The 21,897-nt window shown below is 44.5% G+C and overlaps 1 protein-coding gene across 1 annotated transcript in view; it reads right to left on the bottom strand.

Annotated features, from left to right (window-relative positions):
* Nucleotides 1–16,584, bottom strand: part of LOC143785875 (uncharacterized) — a 60,801-nt gene extending 44,217 nt beyond the window's left edge. The window contains exon 1 of the mRNA XM_077275013.1: nt 16,367–16,584. The gene's annotated coding sequence lies outside the window, so the exon portion shown is untranslated. The remainder of the gene's footprint in view (nt 1–16,366) is intronic.
* Between the last annotated feature and the right edge of the window lie 5,313 nt (nt 16,585–21,897).

Below are 21,897 nucleotides of genomic sequence, written 5' to 3'. Positions count from 1 at the left end.
GCGGCCGGATATGACGGCATCGCCGACCCCCGTCACATGATCGGGGGTCAGCGATGCTTGTATATAGTAGCCATAGAGGTCCTTGAGACCTCTATGGTTACTGATCGCCGGTGGCTGTGAGCGCCACCCTGTGGTCGGCGCTCACAGCACACCTGCATTTCTGCAACATAACAGCGATCTGATGATCGCTGTTATGTAGCAGAGCCGATCGGGCTGTGCCTGCTTCTAGCCTCCTATGGAGGCTATAGAAGCATGGCAAAAGTAAAAAAAAAAAAAGTTAAAAAAAATTTGAAAAAAATACAAAAAACATAAAAGTTTAAATCACCCCCCTTTCGCCCCAATCAAAATAAATCAATAAAAAAAAAATCAAACCTACACATATTTGGTATCGCCGCGTTCAGAATCGCCCGATCTATCAATAAAAAAAAAGCATTAACCTGATCGCTAAACGGCGTAACGAGAAAAAAAATCGAAACGCCAGAATTACGGTTTTTTGGTCGCCACGACATTGCATTAAAATGCAATAACGGGCGATCAAAAGAACGTATCTGCACCGAAATGGTATCATTAAAAACGCCAGCTCGGCACACAAAAAATAAGCCCTCACCCGACCCCAGATCACGAAAAATGTAGACGCTACGGGTATCGGAAAATGGCGCAATTTTTTTTTTTTCTTTTTTAGCGAAGTTTGGAATTTTTTTTCACCACTTAGGTAAAAAATAACCTAGACATGTGAGGTGTCTATGAACTCGTAATGACCTGGAGAATCATAATGGCAGGTCAGTTTTAGCATTTAGTGAACCTAGCAAAAAAGCCAAGCAAAAAACAAGTGTGGGATTGCACTTTTTTTGCAATTTCACCGCACTTGGAATTTTTTTCCCGATTTCTACTACACGACATGGTAAAACCAATGATGTCGTTCAAAAGTACAACTCGTCCCGCAAAAAATAAGCCCTCACATGGCCAAATTGACGGAAAAATAAAAAAGTTATGGCTCTGGGAAGGAGGGGAGTGAAAAACGAAAATGGAAAAACGAAAAATCCCAAGGTCATGAAGGGGTTAATCCCTAGGTCCCCCTTTTTTTTTTTTTACTTTGCTTTCTCTCTCTCTCGTTCACCTTGTTCTATTCTCTCTACTCTTCTTTATCATGTTTCCTGGTATGCTGTACATAATCTCTGTTTCTTCATAGGTAAATATGGTTGTTACGATGTTTTAGTTGTTTTTCTGATTTACATTAACGTTTGCACCCTCTTCCCTTAATAAGGGTTGAGTGACTTGGTTGAGAAGCTAATTTACAACTCTGCTACGACTACTAGTTTGTGCCCTTATTTAATATGTTTAACAGATACGGAGGACTCCCTAAATACCTTAAGGGCAATTGGAATAATAACGGAGGCCTGTATCCAGCTACTGATGGTTTTGCTACATAAAGTGGTGGACTATTGAGTGAAATCGTGAAAATACTCATATCAGGACTTTTACTATAATTCTATAGTTGTTCACTACCTCTAAGTTCATCTTGTTCTATTCTCTCTACTCTTCTTTATCATGTTTCCTGGTATGCTGTTCATACCGTAATCTCTGGTTCTTCATAGGTAAATATGGTTGTTACGATGTTTTAGTTGTTTTTCTGATTTACATTAAAGGTACCTTCACACTAAGCGACTTTGCAACGATAACGATAGAGATCCGTGACGTTGCAGCGTCCTGGATAGCGATATCGTTGTGTTAGACACGCAGCAGCGATCTGGATCCTGCTGTGATATCGCTGGTCGTTGCTGAAAGTTCAGAACTTTATTTGGTCGTCAGATCGGCGTGTATCGTTGTGTTTGACAGCAAAAGCAACGATGCCAGCAATGTTTTACAATGGTAACCAGGGTAAATATCGGGTTACTAAGCGCAGGGCCGCCCTTAGTAACCCGATATTTACCCTGGTTACCATTGCAAAAGTAAAAAAACAAAACAAACAGTACATACTCACCTTCTGCTGTCTGTCACACGTCCCCCGCCATCCGCTTCCCGCATTGACTGTGAGTGCCGGCCGTAAAGTAAAAGCAGAGCACAGCGGTGACGTCACCGCTGTGCTGTGCCTTACGGCCGGCAATCACAGTCAGTGCAGGAAGCAGACGCCGGGGGACGTTACGGACACCGGAATGTAAGTATGTACTGTTTTTTTTTTTTTTTACATTTACACTGGTAACCAGGGTAAACATCGGGTTACTAAGCGCGGACCTGCGCTTATTAACCCGATGTTTACCCTGGTTACCAGGGGACTTCGGCATCGTTGGTCGCTGGAGAGCTGTCTGTGTGACAGCTCTCCAGCGACCACACAGCGACGCTGCAGCGATCGGCATCGTTGTCGATATCGCTGCAGCGTCGCTTAATGTGAAGGTACCTTAAGGTTTGCACCCTCTTCCCTTAATAAGGGTTGAGTGACTAGGTTGAGAAGCGAATTTACAACTCTGCTACGACTACTAGTTTGTTCCCTTATTTAATATGTGTAACAGATACGGAGGACTCCCTAAATACCTTAAGGGCAATTGGAATAATAACGGAGGCCTGTATCCAGCTACTGATGGTTTTGCTACATAAAGTGGTGGACTATTGAGTGAAATCGTGAAAATACTCTATCAGGACTTTTACTATAATTCTATATAACTCTAAGTTGACGGAGCTAAGGAAATCCAAAAGTTTCACAAAATTTCCAATATTTTCACAAATAAACGCAAGTTATACCAAAAATGTTACCACTATCATCAAATACAATAGGTAACTCACTCCGTTACCGCTGCTATTAACCCTGTGTGACAAAGTTTATACTATTGATGCTGCGTATGCAGCATCAATAGTAAAAATATCTAATGTTACAAATAATAATAAAAAAAAAACGTCATTCTCACCCTCTGACGTGCGCCCTCTCCTCGGCAGTGCAAGCGGCAGGTTCCGGTGCCGAAGATGCTATGCGAGAAGGACCTGCAATGACGTCACGGTCATGTGACCGCGACGTCATTACAGGTCCTGCGCTCATACCAACCCTGGGACCGGAAGCTGCTGCGTGCATCGTACACAAGCGCCAGGGGCCCTCGGAAGGTGAATATATGTTTATTTTTTATATTAAGTCTTTTTTAACCTGTTACATACGTGGCTGGGCAATATACTACGTGGGCATGCATATTCTACTGCGTGGGTAGTGTTATATAGTATGTGGGCTGTGTTATATACTGTTTGGGCTGTGTTGTGTACTGCGTGACCTGTATTAACGCATTGGGTATTCTACAATATGTATGTATGTATGTATGTATGTATGTATGTATGTATGTATGTATGTATGTATGTATGTATGTATGTATGTATATAGCAGCCACATAGTATATACCACAGGCCACGTAGTATTTGCTATATACTACGTGGCCTCTGCTATACACTTTGTTCCAAATTATTATGCAAATAATATTTCCTCATATTTTCTCTAAATTACCTATCTGAATTGCAGTCATTGTTGTTTTCCAGTCATCTATTATTCTAGTATAATTGCAATGTTTTGGAACAAACTGCCTATGAAAACAGTATATTTGCATGCATGTTCCAAATTATTATGCACAGCAGAGTTTTCAACCTTTTTTTTTGCTCAAAATAAAAAAAAAAGGTCAATTGTGAAGTTATAAGCATTATCAGCTTATTACAAAATGAAATCAGTTTTCAAGTGAATATTTTATTCTAGGTGATGTTACATTTGCACATAGGACCCCTTGTTCGAAAGAAGCTTCTGAACTCTCTCATCCATTGAATTTGTCAGTTTTTGGATGGTTTCTGCTTCAATTGTTTTGCATGTGGACAGAATCCCCTTCCAGAGCTGTTGCTTAGATGTGAACTGCCTCCCGCCATCATAGACACTCCTTTTGATGATGCTCCAGAGGTTCTCAATGGGGTTGAGGTCAGGGGAAGATGGTGGCCACACCATAAGTTTGTCCTCTTTTATGCCCATAGCAGCCAGAGATGCAGATGTGTTTTTTTGCAGCATGAGACGGTGCATTATCATGCATGAAAATGATCTTGCTGTGGAAAGCACGGTTCTTCCTCTTGAACCATGGCAGGAAGTGTTGTTTTAGAAACTCCACATAGATTATGGAGTTCATCTTTACCCCTTCAGGGATCATAAAGGGGCCGACAATCTCTCTCCCCATGATTCCAGCCCAAAACATTACTCCACCTCCTCCTTGTTGGCGCCTTAGCCGTGTTTTCATGGGGTGTCCATCAACCAGCCATCTATATAGGTGTGTATGTATATGTGTGTAACTACGTGGCTGGGCAATATACTACGTGGACATGCACATTCTGGAATACCCGATGCGTTAGAATCGGACCACCATCTAATATATATATATATATTATATATATATATATATATATATATATACACTCACTGGCCACTTTATTACGTACATCTGTCCAACTTCTTGTTAACACTTAATTTCTAATCAGCCAATCACATGGCGGCAACTCAGTGCATTTAGGCATGTAGACATGGTCAAGACAATCTCCTGCAGTTCAAACCGAGCATCAGTATGGGGAAGAAAGGTGATTTGAGTGCCTTTGAACGTGGCATGGTTGTTGGTGCCAGAAGGGCTGGTCTGAGTATTTCAGAAACTGCTGATCTACTGGGATTTTCACGCACAACCATCTCTAGGGTTTACAGAGAATGGTCCGAAAAAGAAAAAAAATCCAGTGAGCGGCAGTTCTGTGGGCGGAAATGCCTTGTTGATGCCAGAGGTCAGAGGAGAATGGGCAGACTGGTTCGAGCTGATAGAAAGGCAACAGTGACTCAAATCGCCACCCGTTACAACCAAGTTAGGCCTAAGAGCATCTCTGAACGCACAGTGCGTCGAACTTTGAGGCAGATGGGCTACAGCAGCAGAAGACCACACCGGGTACCACTCCTTTCAGCTAAGAACAGGAAACTGAGGCTACAATTTGCACAAGCTCATCGAAATTGGACAGTAGAAGATTGGAAAAACGTTGCTTGGTCTGATGAGTCTCGATTTCTGCTGCGACATTCGGATGGTAGGGTCAGAATTTGGCGTAAACAACATGAAAGCATGGATCCATCCTGCCTTGTATCAACGGTTCAGGCTGGTGGTGGTGGTGTCATGGTGTGGGGAATATTTTCTTGGCACTCTTTGGGCCCCTTGGTACCAATTGAGCATCGTTGCAACGCCACAGCCTACCTGAGTATTGTTGCTGACCATGTCCATCCCTTTATGACCACAATGTACCCAACATCTGATGGCTACTTTCAGCAGGATAATGCGCCATGTCATAAAGCTAAAATCATCTCAGATTGGTTTCTTGAACATGACAATGAGTTCACTGTACTCAAATGGCCTCCTCAGTCACCAGATCTCAATCCAGTGGAGCATCTTTGGGATGTGGTGGAACGGGAGATTCGCATCAGGGATGTGCAGCCGACAAATCTGCGGCAACTGTGTGATGCCATCATGTCAATATGGACCAAAATCTCTGAGGAATGCTTCCAGCACCTTGTTGAATCTATGCCACGAAGAATTGAGGCAGTTCTGAAGGCAAAAGGGGGTCCCACCCGTTACTAGCATGGTGTACCTAATAAAGTGGCCAGTGAGTGAGTGTATGTATATATATATATATATATATATATATATATATATATATATATATACACATACATATACACACTAGATGGTGGCCCGATTCTAAAGCCCCCCCCCCCCCACAAAAAAAATATTGTTCCTATAAAAATACATTTCTTTATCTAAATGAAAAAAATATATAAAAGTACACATATTTAGTATCGCCGCGTCCGTAACGACCCCACCTATAAAACTGTCCCACTAGTTAACCCCTTCAGTGAACACCGTAAAAAAAAAAAAAAAAGACGGATATAAATAACCATGGTACCGCTGAAAATGTCATCGTGTCCTGCAAAAAACGAGCCACTATACAGCGTCAAAGAAAAAATAAAAAGTTATAGTCCTCAGAATAAAGCGATGCAAAAATAATTATTTTTTCTAAAAAAATAGTTTTTATTGTATAAAAGCGCCAAAACATCAAAAAATGATATAAATGAGATATCGCTGTAATCCTACTGACCCGAAGAATAAGGCTGGGGTCACACTTGGCGTAAGACAATACGCCACGTATTATACGTCCGTACTACGGCCGTAATACGGAGAAATGTTCCCAAAATATTGATCCGTAGTCAGGGTGTGTCAGCGTATTTTGCGCATGGCATCCTCCGTATGTAATCCGTATGGCATCCGTAGTGCGAGATTTTCGCGCAGGCTTGCAAAACCGACATCTAATGGATTTATGTGCTCAAATGTTCGGGAAAACATATATACAGTATATATATATATATGTCATTGAGACACATATATATATATTCTGTATTTAGATTTCATTCAGCGCGATCTATGTGAAAAGCCGGTAATTCAATTGCCGGCTTTTCATTTCTCCTGCACAAACCCGACAGGATATGAGACATGGTTTTCATACAGTAAACCATCTCATATCCCCTTTTTTTTGCATATTCCACATTACTAATGTTAGTAGTGTGTATGTGCAAAATTTCAGCGCTGTAGCTGCTGAAATAAAGGGTTAAATGGCGGAAAAAATTGGCGTGGGCTCCAGCGCAATTTTCTCCGCCAGAGTGGTAAAGCCAGTGACTGAGGGCAGATATTAATAGCCAGGAGAGGGTCCATGGTTATTGGCCCCCCCGTGGCTAAAAACATCTGCCCCCAGACACCCCAGAAAAGGCACATCTGGAAGATGCGCCTATTCTGGCACTTGGCCACTCTCTTCCCACTCCCTGTAGCGGTGGGATATGGGGTAATGAAGGGTTAATGCCACCTTGCAATTGTAAGGTGACATTAAGCCAGATTAATAATGGAGAGGCGTCAATTATGACACCTATCCATTATTAATCCAATAGTACGAAATGGTTAATAAAACACACACACATGATTACAAGGTATTTTAATGAAATAATTTATTGCTCTCAATCCATTTCCAGGCCCTCGCTTGGCAAAATAATAAACGCACAAGATACATACCTTCTGATGTCAGATCACGTCCAACGAGGTAATCCATCTGAAGGGGTTAACTAATATTACAGGCACGAGCTGCGATAAACCACTCGCTCGTGCCTGTAATCCCCGGGTGCTGAAAGGAAAGCTAGATCTGTACTTACATTGAGTCGCGGTGATGCGCCCCTGCTGGATGTTCTCATGAACTGCAGCCTGGGAACTTTTTCCCACGCTCCAGGTCATATGAGGACATCCACCAGGGGGCGCATCACCGCGACTGAAGGAAATGTAAGTCAATGACCTACATTTCATTCATTCGCCGGGGAATTACAGGCACGAGCGAGTGCATTAGCAGGGCTCGTGCTTGTAAAATAATTAACCCCTTCAGATAGATTACATCGTGGGAAGTGATCTGACATCAGAAGGTATGTATCTTGTGCGTTTATTATTTTGCCAAGCGAGGGCCTGGAAATGGATTGAGAGAACAATAAATTATTACAACAACCGCTGTGTTTATTTCATTAAAATACTTTTAAATCATGTGTGTGTGTGTTTTTAAACCCTTTCAAACAATTGGATTAATAATGGATAGGTGTCATAATTGACGCCTCTACATTATTAATCTGGCTTAATGTCACCTTCCAATAGCAAGGTGACATTAACCCTTCATTACCGCATATCCCACCGCTACAGGGAGTGGGAAGAGAGTGGCCAAGTGCCAGAATAGGCGCATCTTCCAGATGTGCCTTTTCTGGGGTGGCTGGGGGCAGATGTTTGTAGCCACGGGGGGGGCAATAACCATGGACCCTCTCCTGGCTATTAATATCTGCCCTCAGTCACTGGCTTTACCATTCTGGCGGAGAAAATTGCGCGGGAGCCCACGCCAATTTTTTCCGCCATTTAACCCTTTATTTCAGCAGCTACAGCGCTGAAATTTTGCACATACACACTACTAACATTAGTAGTGTGGAGTATGCAAAAAAAAAGGGGATATGAGATGGTTTACTGTATGAAAACCATGTCTCATATCCTGTCGGGTTTGTGCAGGAGAAATGAAAAGCCGGCAATTGAATTACCGACTTTTCACTAACACCGCTTCGTATTTCTCGAAAGTCACACTGCTGGTCAGTGTGGAATCCGTATTTTTCTCGCCCCCATAGACTTTCATTGGCGATTTTTTTGCGCAATACGCTGACAAACGCAGCATGCTGCGATTTTGTACGGCCGTAGGAAGCCGTATAATACTGAACCGTAATACACGGCTAATAGGAGCAGCCCCATTGAGAATAATTGTGCCGTATGTTATGCGAGTTTTACGGACGTAGTTTCTGCGCTCTTACGTCCGTAAAACTCGCCAGTGTGACGCCGGCCTAAGACTGCTTTATCCATTTTACCAAACGCGGAACGGTATAAACGCCTCCCCCAAAAGAAATTCATGAATAGCTGGTTTTTGGTCATTCTGCCTCACAAAAATGGGAATAAAAAGCGATCAAAAAATGTCACGTGCCCGAAAATGATACCAATAAAAACGTCAACTCGTCCAGCAAAAAACAAGACCTCACATGACTCTGTGGACCAAAATATGGAAAAATTATAGCTCTCAAAATGTGTTAACGCAAAAAATATTTTTTGCAATAAAAAAAGTGTCTTTCAGTGTGTGACGGCCGCTAATCATAAAAATCCGCTAAAAAAACTGCCAGAAAAGTAAATCCAACCCCTCTTCATCACCCTTGGTTAGCGAAAAATTAAAAAAATGTATTTATTTCCAGTTTCCCATTAGGGTTAGGGCTAGGGTTGGGGCTAGGGTTAAGGCTACAGTTAGGGTTGGGGCTAAAGTTAGGGTTTGGATTACATTTACGGTTGGGAATAGGGTTGGGATTAGGGTTAGGGGTGTGGTTAGGGTTATCGTTGGGATTAGGGTTAGGGATGTCTTTGGATTAGGGTTTCAGTTATAATTTGGGGGTTTCCACTGTTTAGGCACATCAGGGGCTCTCCAAAAGCGACATGGCGTCCGATCTCAATTCCAGCCAATTCTGCGTTAAAAAAGTAAAACAGTGCTCCTTCCCTTCTGAGCTCTCCCGTGCGCCCAAACAGGGTTTTACCCCCAACATATGGGGTATCAGCGTACTCAGGACAAATTGGGCAACAACTTTTGGGGTCTAATTTCAACTGTTACCCTTGGAAAAATACAAAACTGGGGACTAAAAAATAATTTTTGTGGAAAAAAGATTTTTTATTTTCACGGCTCTGTGTTATAAACTGTAGTGAAACACTTGGGGGCTCAACGTTCTCACAACACATCTAGATAAGTTCCTTGGGGGGTCTAGTTTCCAATATGGGGTCACTTGTGGGGGTTTGTACTGTTTAGTTACATTAGGGGCTCTGCAAACGCAATGTGACGCCTGCAGACCAATCCATCTAAGTCTGCATTCCAAATTACGCTCCTTCCCTTCCGAGCTCTGCCATGTGCTCAAACGGTGGTTCCCCCCCACATATGGGGTATCAGCGTACTCAGGACAAATTGGACAACAACTTTAGGGGTCCAATTTCAACTGTTACCCTTGGAAAAATACAAAACTGGGGGCTAAAAAAGTAATTTTTGTGGAAAAAAAGATTTTTTATTTTCACGGCTCTGCGTTATAAACTGTAGTGAAACAGTTGGGGGTTCAAAGCTCTCACAACACATCTAGATAAGTTCCTTAGAGAGTCTACTTTCCAAAATGGTGTCACTTGTGGGGGGTTTCAATGTTTAGGCACATCAGTGGCTCTCCAAACGCAACATGGCGTCCCATCTCAATTCCAGTCAATTTTGCATTGAAAAGTCAAATGGGGCTCCATCGATTCCGAGCTCTGCCATGCGCCCAAACCGTGGTTTACCCCCACATATGGGGTGTCAGCTTACTCAGGACAAATTGTACAACAACTTTTGGGGTCCATTTTCTCCTGTTACCCTTGGTAAAATAAAACAAATTGGAGCTGAAGTAAATTTTTTGTGAAAAAAAAGTTTAATGTTCATTTTTATTTAAACATTCCAAAAATTCCTGTGAAACACCTGAAGGGTTAATAAACTTTTTGAATGTGGTTTTGAGTACCTTGAGGGGTGCAGTTTTTAGAATGGTGTCACATTTTGTTAATTTTCTATCACATAGACCCCTCAAAGTGACTTCAAATGTGATGTGGTCCCTAAAAAAAATGGTGTTGTATAAATGAGAAATTGCTGGTCAACTTTTAACCCTTATAACTCCCTAAGGAAAAAAATTTTGGTTCCAAAATTGTGCTGATGTAAAGTAGACATGTGGGGAATGTTACTTATGAAGTATTTTGTGTGACATATCTCTGTGATTTAATTGCATAAAAATTCAAAGTTGGAAAACTGCGAAATTTTCACCAAATTTCCATTTATTTCACAAATAAACCCACGTTATATCAAAGAAATTTTACCACTATCATGAAGTACAATATGTCACGAGAAAACAATGTCAGAATCGCCAATTTCCGTTGAAGCGTTCCAGAGTTATTACCTCTTAAATGGACAGTGGTCAGAATTGTAAAAATTGGCCCGGTCATTAAAGGGGTTGTCCACTACTTTCAATTAACCCCCCAATGTATCCCCCCGGGGCCCCTGATGAATTGTGTGATTACCTTCCGTTGCCGTTTTCGCCTGTGAGCGGCGCTATAGCTGCGGCTGAGTCCGGGTCACGTGACCCCCAGGCTGCAGCCGCCGCTTATTTCCGCCGACGTCACGTCAATTTCCAGGCTCTGGAAATTGACGTGACGTCAGCAGCAGGTGTGTCCCAGCCGCGCAGTCAGCAGTCACTCAAGAGTGACTGGGCTGTGGGCTGCCTGCGGGGCTGTGCTAGGGGCGGGCGGGACTTGCTGGGGGCGGGGCTAGGCAGGGAATACACGATGTGATGTGCGGGGCTCTGCGTGCCGGCTCCGGTATGTGCGGGCCGGCGCCGGCCCGCACAGCCCCGGCCCGCACATACCGGCGCGGCATGCAGAGCCCCGGCCCCGCTGCCTGCGGGGCTGTGCTGGGGGCGGGCGGGGCTGTGCATGTGCTGGGGGCGGGGCTAGGCAGGGAATCCTCGATGTGATGTGCGTGGCTCTGCGTGCCGGTGCCGGTATGTGCGGGCGGCGCCGGCCATCACATGCTGGCACGCAGAGCCACGGTCCGCACGTACCGGCGCCGCCCGCACATACCGGCATGCAGAGCCCCAGTGTCTCTGTGCAGGCATCGTCCGATGGGACTACAAGTCCCATCGGGCTCTACCTGCTACAGTGACAGTGAGTGACACATTAGCCAATGATGGGACAGTAGTAGTCCCATCATCCGGCTAATGTGTTGAATGTAAAAAAAAAAACCATATACAGTACATACACACATACAGAACATGCGCCATGTGACGACGTGCGCCATGCGACAACATGAAACATGCGACAACATGCGCCATGCGACAACATGCGACGACGTGCAGCATGCGACAACATGCGCCATGCGACGACATGCAGCATGCGACGACGTGCAGCATGCGACAACATGCGCCAACATGCACCATGCGCCAACATGCACCATGCGACGACGTGCAGCATGCGACAACATGCGCCATGCGACAACATGCGCCATGCGACAACATGCGCCATGCGACAACATGCAGCATGCGACAACATGCGCCATGCGACGACATGCGCCATGCGACGACATGCGCCATGCGACGACATGCGCCATGCGACGACATGCGCCATGCGACGACATGCGCCATGCGACGACATGCACCATGCGACGACATGCAGCATGCGACGACATGCAGCATGTGATGACATGCGACGACATGCAGCATGCGACAACATGCGCCATGCGACGACATGCAGCATGCGACGACATGCAGCATGCGACAACATGCGTCATGCGACAACATGCGCCATGCGACGACATGCAGCATGCGACAACATGCAACATGTGACTTCATGTGACATGCCACATACAGTACATACATACAACATACATACAGTACATATAACATAGATTACATACTCACCATCACTTGTCACTTTGATCCCCGAAGCCATTGTCATCTGTAAAAAATATTAAAATAATAAACAAACACTATACTCCCTGATCCGCAGAAATCCAATTAAAACGAGTGTCCCACGACGATCTCCCGTAGAGAGCAGGAGCATCAGGTGATGCAACCACTCTCTAGGGGCTCCAGCAATACAATGAGGGGAGGAAGGTATCCTTCCACAATGTATTCCCCACAATGTATTCCTACGCCCCTGTGAGAAAATAGTCCCTAGTCTCACTTTATGGCATGCTGTATGAGAAAGTTCCCACGCAGCTTTTTGCCATAAAGTGAGACCAGTGAACTATAGTAACCTCAGTGATGCACTGCAGGAGCCATTGTCCTTAAATACGTGGCACGTGGCACTTACATACGTGGCACTTACATACGTGGCACGTGGCACTTACATACGTGGCACTTACATACGTGGCACTTACATACGTGGCACTTACATACGTGGCACTTACATACGTGGCACTTACATACGTGGCACTTACATACGTGGCACTTACATACGTGGCACGTGGCACTTACATACGTGGCACTTATATACGTGGCACGTGGCACTTACATACGTGGCACTTACATACGTGGCACATACGTGGCACGTGGCACTTACATACGTGGCACTTACATACGTGGCACTTACATACGTGGCACTTACATACGTGGCACTTACATACGTGGCACTTACATACGTGGCACTTACATACGTGGCACTTACATACGTGGCACTTACATACGTGGCACTTACATACGTGGCACTTACATACGTGGCACTTACATACGTGGCACTTACATACGTGGCACTTACATACGTGGCACTTACATACGTGGCACTTAAATATCGTGGCACTATGTCATAAAATGTTCATTACACGGTTAGGGGTGAGGTTATAGGGGTAGGGTTAGGGTTTGGATCCCTTTATCACCCTGATGGTGGTGGGTGGTTTTTCAGTGTTTTTTCTGTTTTTTTTCTATAAAAACACATGCGTTTTTAACGCAAACAAACGCGCGCGTTTAAAAACGCATGCGTTGCCGAAAACGCGTCAAAACGCATGTGAAAAAAACGCATGCGTTTTTAATGTTAAGTATAGGAAAAAAACGCATGCGTTTTTTAGCGCTAAAACGCAGCGTCCAAAAACGCAAGTGTGAAACCAGCCTCAGTGCCGGAATTGGCGCATCTAAGGCTACGTTCACATTTGCGTTGTGCGCCGCAGTGTCAGAGACGCAACGCACAACGCAAACAAAAACGCAACAAAACGCACGCTAAAACGACGCATGCGTCCTTTTTGGCCGAAAGTTGGACGCAAAAAAAATGCAACTTGCTGCGTCCTCTGCGCCCAACGCTTGCGGCCAAAAAAACCCATGCGTCGCAAAACGCAGCACAATGCATGTCCATGCGCCCCCATGTTAAATATAGGGGCGCATGACGCATGCGGCGCCGAACGCTAATGTGAACGTAGACTTACAGATGCGCCATTTCTGGGGTGGCTGCGGACTGGTATTTGTAGCCGGGGGGGGGGGGGACCAATATCCATGGCCCCTCTCTAGGCTATGAATATCAGCCCGCAGCTGTCTGCGTAGCCTTTCTGGCTATAAAATATAGGGTGACCCCACGTCATTTTTTTGGGGGGGTCCCCCTATTTTAATAGCCAGTAAAGGCTACGCAGACAGCTGCGGGCTGATATTCATAGCAGGCTACAAATATTGGCCTCGGCCGTCGGCTTTCCCCCTCTGGCACAGAAAATTGCGCGGGAGCCCACGCCGTTTTTTTCAGTTTTTTATTAAATTAAACGCTCATTAAGCCCTGTTTCACACTTGCGTCGGCACGGGTCCATCGCTATGCGTTGTACCGACGCACGTTGTGAAATTTGTGCACGTCGTGTGCAGCGGATGCAGTTTTTCAACGCATCCGCTGCCCATTCTGAAGTCCGGGGAGGAGGGGGCGGAGTTTTGGCCGCGCATGCGCGGTAGAAAATGGCAGACGTGACGGATGTGCCAATGGTCCGCCAAAACACGACGCATCCGTTGCACGATGGACGCGACGTATGGCCATCCGTCGCGATCCTTCACTAATACACGTCTATGGGTAAAAAACGCATCCTGCGAGCACATTTGCAGGATCCGTTTTTTTCCCAAAAAGACGGATTGCGAAAAACGCAAGTGTGAAAGTAGCCTTATAGAAACATCGGCCTTTCTATTATATATCTATGGATATATCTATCTATAGATATATTTATCTATAGATATATCTATAGATACATAGATGTATCTATCCATATATTTGGCTGCTTTCACACATCAGGTTTTTGCCGTGAGGCACAATCCGGCGAGTTTTGAAAAAAACGGATCCATTTTTTTCTGACGATCCGTCTTTTTCTCATAGAGTTTTATCCGTTTTTTGCCAGATCCGTCAAAAAAAGCTGTTTCCGCCGGATGGAAAACACATACAGAGGAACGTTTTTTCTGTCCGGCGAAAAAACGCACAGCGACGGATCCGGCAAAAAAAGTATGAAACTGAGCTGTGAAATGATGAATCCGGCCTTGGAATCCGTTTTTTCATGCATGTTTCCATTCAAATCATGCACATTTTCCGTTTATTTACTTATTTCCAAAAACGGCATTAAAACCGCGCATAAACTGCACCCAAAAAAGCATAAAAACTGCACCAAAAACTGCACCAAAACTGCACCAAAAACTGCATCAAAACCTGGTGCAGTTTTGGTGCGGTTTTGATACAGTTTTTGGTGTGGTTTTGATGCAGTTCTTGGTGAGGTTTTGGTGCGGCTTTTTCCGCAGCATGTGCACAACAAGTCTGCGGCTCCCGTAGACTTACATTGGTTGTACACTACACTGCGGATTTGATGCAATTCAGTGCAGCAAAAAACGCTGCGGATCTGCAATCAGATCCGCAACGTGTGCACACAGCCTTAGCATTTAGTGAACCTAGCCAAAAAGCCAAGCAAAAAACAAGCGTGGGACTGCACTTTTTTTGCCATTTCATTGCACTTTGAATTTTTTTCACATTTTCTGCTACACGACATGGTAAAACCAATGGTGTCGTTCAAAAGTAGAACTTGTCCCGCAAAAGACAAGCCCTCACATGGCCATATTGACGGAAAAATGATGGCTCTGGAAAGAAGGGGAGCGATAAACGAAAACAAAAAAGCTCCAGGGGTGAAGGGGTTTAGAAACATGGATATGGACATATCTATGGAAATAGACATATATCTGTATGTATCTATCTATCCCATATCTATCTATCTATCTAATCCATATCTATCTATCTATCTATCTATCTATCTATCTATCTATCTATCCGTCTATCTGTGTGTAATGGAGTGTGGGTTGGACAGAAATGACATCACAAATCTTTCTGAAGCTAGAGGGGGGAGAGGAGGGAGGGGTTGGGGTGTGTTTTGGAGTGGGTGTGGTAGGTTCAGGCTTAGTAGCAGTGCAATGCATCATGGAACTTGTAGTATTAGAGCACAATGACTCAGGAGAAAGGAAGTTGTCGATTAACCCCATGAGAGCTGAATCCAGCACTAAAATGTGCTGCTACAGCATGATAAAAGGTAATATTGCTAAAATAAACACAGTAGATGTTTTCAGTGGCCCATAATAGCAAGATTTATGAAAAAAAAAAAAAAAGGTTATAGTAGTGGACAACTTCTTTAACGTGAAAACCACCCTTGGGGCTTAAGGGGTTAAAGGCGGCATTTTGTACTATGAGGTGAAGGAAAATCTGCACCCCCTGTAAACTGTGCCTCTATCCAGGCAATGATTTCAACAGCACTTGTGGGACCCCCAAGCAGGATCAGGGTGGGGGCACACGAGCTCCATCCCCATTCTACCCTCTGGGTTCAGGGACTGTTTTATATTCAGCTTTTCATTGTCATATAGATTTAGTCACCATCAGTATCTGTTATGGGGGTCTGACTGCAGGATTGGGGGGCACTGCCCAGTCCGGCACCGGGGTTATGTGGCCACTCTCCATTATATGGGTATAGAACAGCCCAGCTACAGCCTGCAGTGAAGGAATTGTTACAGCCCCTTCAATTAAAGGACTTGGAAGAGCCCTGCAACCAGTCATCACAAGTGCATTGTGGGATTTGTAGTCCCACAGCCCTAGAACACTACAGACACCAGAATCAGTAATAAACAGCAATGGTCAGCTGAAGTATGCGCTGAGCTCAGCAGGCACGTTACCACAGCAACCACCACTACAAGTCCCAGCATACTCACCACATGAACGTAATCAGCAGCTCAAAGGCTCCGGGAAACCCCAGATGATCACTGGCTGTGGCCCAGCGCCGGGCGAAGAGCTGCAGCCCCGGCTTGGTGATGGCTGCTGGTCCGCTTCACACAGGACGGAGAAAGAGCTCTGCCGGCAGCGAACTGCTCCTTTCCCGCAGACCGACTGGCAGTCACACGACGGTAGAGGCTAGATTGGAGTTGATTTCTTGAGGGGGAGGAGTGATTCCTTGAAATCATGATGTCACCGGAAGGGGCGGGGCCTCCTTTAATTGACGAGCCGAAAGCAAGGAAGTTACTGCTGGAGAAGAGACGCGGGAAATGAGAAGCTGGCTGCAGCATGGAGGGTTGAGCCTAGAGTGTATGGGCTCCTTCCAGGTCCTGACTGCAGCCCATACACTCTAGCCGGCTCACTGTGAAGATGCTAGAGTGTATGGGCTCCTTCCTGGTTTCCTGACTGCAGCCCATACACTCTAGCCGGCTCACTGTGAAGATGCTAGAGTGTATGGGCTCCTTCCTGGTTCCCTGACTGCAGCCCATACACTCTAGCCGGCTCACTACTGAAGATGCTAGAGTGTATGTGCTCCTTCCTGGTCCTGACTGCAGCCCATACACTCTAGCCGGCTCACTACTGAAGATGCTAGAGTGTATTGGCTCCTTCCAGGTGCCTGACTGCAGCCCATACAGTCTAGCCGGCTCACTACTGAAGATGCTAGAGTGTATGTGCTCCTTCCTGGTCCTGACTGCAGCCCATACACTCTAGCCGGCTCACTACTGAAGATGCTAGAGTGTATGTGCTCCTTCCTGGTCCTGACTGCAGCCCATACACTCTAGCCGGCTCACTACTGAAGATGCTAGAGTGTATTGGCTCCTTCCAGGTGCCTGACTGCAGCCCATACAGTCTAGCCGGCTCACTACTGAAGATGCTAGAGTGTATTGGCTCCTTCCAGGTGCCTGACTGCAGCCCATACACTCTAGCCGGCTCATTACTGAAGATGCTAGAGTGTATGGGCTCCTTCCTGGTATATATTATTGTAGATATAGACTGTACGGGCTCCTGTCAGGTATATATTATTGTAGATATAGACTGTACGGGCTCCTGTCAGGTATATATTACTGTAGATACAGACTGTACGGGCTCCTGTCAGGTATATATTATTGTAGATATAGACTGTACAGGCTCCTGTCAGGTATATATTATTGTAGATATAGACTGTACGGGCTCCTGTCAGGTATATATTACTGTAGATACAGACTGTACGGGCTCCTGTCAGGTATATATTATTGTAGATACAGACTGTACGGGCTCCTGTCAGGTATATATTATTGTAGATATAGACTGTACAGGCTCCTGTCAGGTATATATTATTGTAGATACAGACTGTACGGGCTCCTGTCAGGTATATATTATTGTAGATACAGACTGTACGGGCTCCTGTCAGGTATATATTATTGTAGATACAGACTGTACGGGCTCCTGTCAGGTATATATTATTGTAGATATAGACTGTACAGGCTCCTGTCAGGCATATATTATTGTAGATATAGACTGTACGGGCTCCTGTCAGGTATATATTATTGTAGATACAGACTGTACGGGCTCCTGTCAGGTATATATTATTGTAGATACAGACTGTACGGGCTCCTGTCAGGTATATATTATTGTAGATACAGACTGTACGGGCTCCTGTCAGGTATATATTATTGTAGATATAGACTGTACAGGCTCCTGTCAGGCATATATTATTGTAGATATAGACTGTACGGGCTCCTGTCAGGTATATATTATTGTAGATATAGACTGTACGGGCTCCTGTCAGGTATATATTATTGTAGATATAGACTGTATGGGCTCCTTCCTGGTTCCCTGACTGCAGCCCATACACTCTAGCTGGCTCACTACTGAAGATGCTAGAGTGTATGGGCTCCTTCCAGGTGCCTGACTGCAGCCCATACACTCTAGCCGGCTCATTACTGAAGATGCTAGAGTGTATGGGCTCCTTCCTGGTATATATTATTGTAGATATAGACTGTACGGGCTCCTGTCAGGTATATATTATTGTAGATATAGACTGTACGGGCTCCTGTCAGGTATATATTATTGTAGATATAGACTGTACGGGCTCCTGTCAGGTATATAGTATTGTAGATACAGACTGTACGGGCTCCTGTCAGGTATATAGTAGATAGACTGTACAGGCTCCTGTCAGGTATATATTATTGTAGATACAGACTGTACGGGCTCCTGTCAGGTATATATTATTGTAGATACAGACTGTACAGGCTCCTGTCAGGTATATATTATTGTAGATACAGACTGTACAGGCTCCTGTCAGGTATATATTATTGTAGATATAGACTGTACGGACTCCTGTCAGGTATATATTATTGTAGATCTAGACTGTACGGGCTCCTGTCAGGTATATATTATTGTAGATACAGACTGTACGGACTCCTGTCAGGTATATATTATTGTAGATACAGACTGTACGGGCTCCTGTCAGGTATATATTATTGTAGATACAGGCTGTACAGGCTCCTGTCAGGTATATATTATTGTAGATATAGACGGTACGGGCTCCTGTCAGGTATATATTATTGTAGATATAGACTGTACGGGCTCCTGTCAGGTATATATTATTGTAGATATAGACTGTACAGACTCCTGTCAGGTATATATTATTGTAGATACAGACTGTACGGGCTCCTGTCAGGTATATATTATTGTAGATATAGACTGTACGGGCTCCTGTCAGGTATATATTATTGTAGATATAGACTGTACGGGCTCCTGTCAGGTATATATTATTGTAGATATAGACTGTACAGACTCCTGTCAGGTATATATTATTGTAGATACAGACTGTACGGGCTCCTGTCAGGTATATATTATTGTAGATATAGACTGTACGGGCTCCTGTCAGGTATATATTATTGTAGATATAGACTGTACGGGCTCCTGTCAGGTATATATTATTGTAGATATAGACTGTACAGACTCCTGTCAGGTGTATATTATTGTAGATACAGACTGTACGGGCTCCTGTCAGGTATATATTACTGTAGATATACTGTAGACTGTACGGGCTCCTGTCAGGTATATATAAGCGATGATATCAGAATGTATGGGCTCCTATCAGGTATATATATCATTGACGGTATCAGAATGTGTGGGCTCCTGTCAGGTATATATTAGTGATAATATCAGAATGTATGGGCCCCTGTCAGGTATATATTAGTGATGATATCAGAATGTACGGGCCCCTGTCAGGTATATATTACTGATGATATCAGAATGTATGGGCTCCTGTCAGGTATATATTAGTGATGATATCAGAATGTATGGGCTCCTGTCAGGTATATATTAGTGATGGTATCAGAATGTATGGGCCCCTGTCAGGTATATATTACTGATAATATCAGAATGTATGGGCCCCTGTCAGGTATATATTAGTGATGATATCAGAATGTATGGGCCCCTGTCAGGTATATATTAGTGATGGTATCAGAATGTATGGGCCCCTGTCAGGTATATATTACTGATAATATCAGAATGTATGGGCCCCTGTCAGGTATATATTACTGATGATATCAGAATGTATGGGCCCCTGTCAGGTATATATGCTGCGATTGTTCTCGTATGCTGATTTGGCATGAAAAAATAATCACAGATGTGATCTGCCCCATAGATTAACACTGGTCCGAGTGCCATGCGATGCTTTCTCACATAGCGCTCATCCGTATTCTACGCTAGTGTGACCCCGGCCTTAAACTTATGAAGCGACACAGACCACCTGCAGTTCAGCCACCATCAATATTTAAATTACAAGTTTTTCACCATCCAAGAAAATGGTAATTTTAACCTAGTTCCATAGGTTTCTTAAAGGGAACCTGTCACCAGGTTTTCCCCATATATAGTACCACCAGCACCTATATGCCCTTATACACACCCTTCTAGAGTGCTGTACCGTATATACTCGCATAAAAGCCGAAATTTTTTTGGGCAGAAAGAGACCCTCTCGGCTTATGCTCGAGTCATTGTCGGCGGGGAAGCGGCGGCTGTCACATACTCACCTGCTCCTGGCACGGTCCCTGCATGTCCGATGGTCTCCGGGCAGCTCTTCCTGTGTTCAGCGGTCACGTGGTTCTGCTCATTAATGAATATGAATTTAATACACCGCACACTCTAAGTGTATCATTTGTGAAAAACTTGAAATTTATTGAAGTGCTATAGACATATCATTCAACAATGCAGAATGCGACCAGAAGTCAAACTGACAACGTTTCGACTCCTCCCGAGTCTTTATCAAATGGTCGCTTAGCAAGGTGAATAGTAGTATAGCATAAATAGTATCCTCGTAGCATAAAGAGTATCTTATAAAATGGTATTAATAATAGGCAGGTGGCCTTACGTTATGGTACCGCAAGTATAGTCTTTCAGAGTTGGTGGGAGTACTAAAAGTATTTTTGTAGCTCAAAGAATGCGATGTTCCTGTTGTGCCGTAAAGCGAATCATGGCAGGCTCTGTGGGTAGTAAGAGGATTAGCCTCGTGTGGTATATGGACAGCAGATGGGTCTAACGTGACGTAGGTACTGCCTAGGACTACTGGTAGTGTGGGGCTATTTGTGAAGTTCCTCTGGCAATATTAGTAGATAGGTAGCAGCAGCTACCATGAAGCTGAAGACAGGGTACTTCTTTATAAGCAAGGCTCCACACAGGCTGTATGCGGCGGTAGCAAAGAGTGGGTTGCATAAATGGCAAATGGGGCCATGGGTTGGAGACCTCTTAGGGTGCTGGGGTGTAGGCGGCGCTCCTGCCGTTACAGCAAGGCGCAGGAGCGCCGCCTACACCCCAGCACCCTAAGAGGTCTCCAACCCATGGCCCCTTTTGCCATTTATGCAACCTACTCTTTGCTACCGCCGCATACAGCCTGTGTGGAGCCTTGCTTATAAAGAAGTACCCTGTCTTCAGCTTCATGGTAGCTGCTGCTACCTATCTACTAATATTGCCAGAGGAACTTCACAAATAGCCCCACACTACCAGTAGTCCTAGGCAGTACCTACGTCACGTAAGACCCATCTGCTGTCCATATACCACACGAGGCTAATCCTCTTACTACCCACAGACCCTGCCAGGATTCGCTTTACGGCACAACAGGAACATCGCATTCTTTGAGCTACAAAAATACTTTTAGTACTCCCACCAACTCTGAAAGACTATACTTGCGGTACCATAACGTAAGGCCACCTGCCTATTATTAATACCATTTTATAAGATACTCTTTATGCTACGAGGATACTATTTATGCTATACTACTATTCACCTTGCTAAGCGACCATTTGATAAAGACTCGGGAGTAGTCGAAACGTTGTCAGTTTGACTTCTGGTCGCATTCTGCATTGTTGAATGATATGTCTATAGCACTTCAATAAATTTCAAGTTTTTCACAAATGATACACTTAGAGTGTGCGGTGTATTAAATTTAATCTTAGTGTGTTAGGACATCCCAGTCCTCTACACC

The sequence above is a fragment of the Ranitomeya variabilis genome, chromosome 7, assembly GCF_051348905.1.
Source record: "Ranitomeya variabilis isolate aRanVar5 chromosome 7, aRanVar5.hap1, whole genome shotgun sequence".
NCBI lineage: Eukaryota > Metazoa > Chordata > Amphibia > Anura > Dendrobatidae > Ranitomeya > Ranitomeya variabilis.
Note: the sequence above shows the minus strand (reverse complement) of the source record. Positions and strands in the feature narration are given on the sequence as shown.